The following is a 2,562-nucleotide window of genomic DNA, read 5'->3' as shown; positions in this document are numbered from 1 at the left end:
CTGTTCCTGATCGAGATGGATAAGTCCCTTCTCTCGTCTCAGTCTCATGCCTAAAACATGTCTAGCCGCGCCTAAGTCCTTCACCTTAAACTTGTCAAGCAAACCTGATTTTAATCTTTGCTTTTCCTGTTCACAATTGCCAAATATAAAAAGATCATCAACATAGATCACGACAATTAACTTCTTGTTACCTTTAAGCTGTTTTTGATACAAACACGGTTCTATTTTTGATTGTACAAAGCCTAAATTTAACATTTCACTATCCAACTCTTTGAACCAAGCATTTGAGGCTTGTTTCAAACCATACAGAGATCGCTGCAGCTTACATACCTTGGTTTCTTGACCTTTGGCGACTGCTCCTTTCGGCTGAAGCATGTAAATATCCTCTTTTATCTTCCCGTATAAAAATGCAGTCGTGACATCCCATTGGTCAATAAACCAATCGTATTCAGCAGCTAGCGAGAACAATAATCGTAGAGTAGAGCTTCTAACTACCGGAGAGTAGGTCTCCGTATAATCTACACCACATACCTGTGTGAACCCTTTCGCTACGAGTCTAGCCTTGTACTTCGTTACCTTGCCGTCGCTATCTTTCTTGATCTTGAACACCCATTTGCATTGGATTGGCTTCTTATCAGCTGGTAGATCCACTAACGTCCAGGTCTGGTTCTCCTTCAGTGACGTAAGTTCATCATCTATAGCTTTCTGCCATAATTCGCTGTCCGGTCTCGCCAGTGCTTCCTCTATGGTGACAGGATCTCCATCAAGATTGCTCTCTTTGGCATACATGACATTGCAACCGTACCGATCAACTTGTCTGCGTTCTCTCTGAGGATACCTCCTTTCTGATAGGCCAGGTATTATCACTTCGCCATTAGTGATCACCTCATCAGGTACGTGCTCATGCTCAGGTACATCAGGTTCAGGTCCTTCTATGTTCTCGTCTACAGCGTCAACAAACTCATTCTCGTGCGCTTCCGATACTTCAGGAACACTCGTGGATCCATTTAATAAACAGGTCTGACTATCAGAGTCCGTATCCAGGTTAATGATGACTTCCGACGACTTCTTGACGTTCTCTTTTTGAAGAAACACATTCTCTAAAAATTTGACGTCTCTCGCAGTTGTCACTTCACCCGTCTTTGGATTCATCAGACGATAACCTTTCTGATTATCTGGATATCCTATGAAAATCATTGGTTCTGTCTTCATATCCAATTTACGTCTCTTTTGTTTTGGTATAAGTCTATAGGCCAAACAACCAAATATTCTCAGATGACTGACATCCACGTCTTTTCCAGTCCAAAGCTTTTCAGGCACTGCATTATTCAAAGCTTTCGTGGGGCTCCTGTTCTTCAAATAAACAACAGTATTAACAGCCTCCGCCCAATATTTTTTGCTCAGGTTCGATTCTGACAGTAGTGTTCTTGCTTTTTCGATGATCGTACGATTGGCTCTCTCGACAACAGAATTCTGCTCAGGCGTGTAGGGTACAGTCGTCTGGTGTTTTATTCCTGCAGACTTCAAAAAGGCATTAAATTGTGCATTACAGTACTCTCCACCTCCATCCGATCTCAAGATTTTAATCGATTTACTCGTCTCATTCTCTACTTCCGCCTTATATTCACGGAACTTATCGAAAGTTTGACTTTTATTTTTCAAAAAATAAACATGAGTCTTTCGAGTATAATCGTCGATAAAAAGCAGAACATACCTCGAACCTCCGAACGACGGCTCTTCCATGGGTCCGCATAAATCAGTATGAACGATTTGCAGAACATCCGTGGCTCTCGTACCTTTGTTTTTAAAGGGACTCTTGCACGTCTTTCCTTCAATACAGGGAATACATGGTTCGCACAAATCTGTGCTCTTAAATTGCATACCGGTCACGATGTTTTTCATTTTCAACATATAATTTCGGGATAAATGGGCAAAGCGCTTATGCCAAACGTTAGAAATATTTTCATTTTGTTTTGACAGTGTCAAATAAACGACGTTGTTTTTCTTTTCTGTCAACTCGTAAATGCCATCGACTTCTTTACAACTTGCAATAGTTCGGTTCTTCTTTTGAATTACGCAACCTTTTTCGTCGAATATTACTTTACATTTCTTCTTGGTTAAGTCACTTACCGAAATTAAATTCATGGACAAATCGGGAACATGCATAACGTTTTCTAAGTTTAATTTTTCGTTCTCGCTGACTTGGGGCTCAGCGTTCCCCCGTCCTTTTACTGGTAATTTCTCACCGTTTGCTACCGATATTTTCATGCTGCCTCTTTCAGGTTTATAGGACAACAACCTACTCTTGTCGTGGGTAAGGTGGTTAGAGCATCCGCTGTCAAGATACCACTTATCTTTGTCAATCGCCTCCTTAGTGTTCAGGCACACATTCGCGGTCTTGGTACGCTCCTTGCATTCGGACGCCTTATGTCCTTGTTCGTGGCACCTGTAGCACTTATAAACAAACTTCTGCTTACGATCGTTAGGTTTAGGTGTAGATCTGGCATCGTTTCGTGCTTTACGTGTCACTAACGCTTGCTCGTAGTCCGTGTTCAACTTGCT

The 2,562-nt window shown here is 41.7% G+C and overlaps 1 long non-coding RNA gene across 1 annotated transcript; it reads right to left on the bottom strand.

Annotated features, from left to right (window-relative positions):
* Positions 1 to 1,477: 1,477 nt before the first annotated feature.
* Positions 1,478 to 1,909, bottom strand: LOC134664196 (uncharacterized). Its single transcript, XR_010098225.1, has 2 exons — positions 1,715 to 1,909; positions 1,478 to 1,521 (listed from the first exon to the last, which is right to left on the bottom strand). It is a non-coding gene; the product is annotated as an uncharacterized LOC134664196 (long non-coding RNA).
* Positions 1,910 to 2,562: the final 653 nt, after the last annotated feature.

The sequence above is a fragment of the Cydia fagiglandana genome, chromosome 4 (assembly GCF_963556715.1).
Source record: "Cydia fagiglandana chromosome 4, ilCydFagi1.1, whole genome shotgun sequence".
NCBI classification, from domain to species: domain Eukaryota; kingdom Metazoa; phylum Arthropoda; class Insecta; order Lepidoptera; family Tortricidae; genus Cydia; species Cydia fagiglandana.
This window is presented reverse-complemented; position numbering and strand designations above follow the sequence as displayed.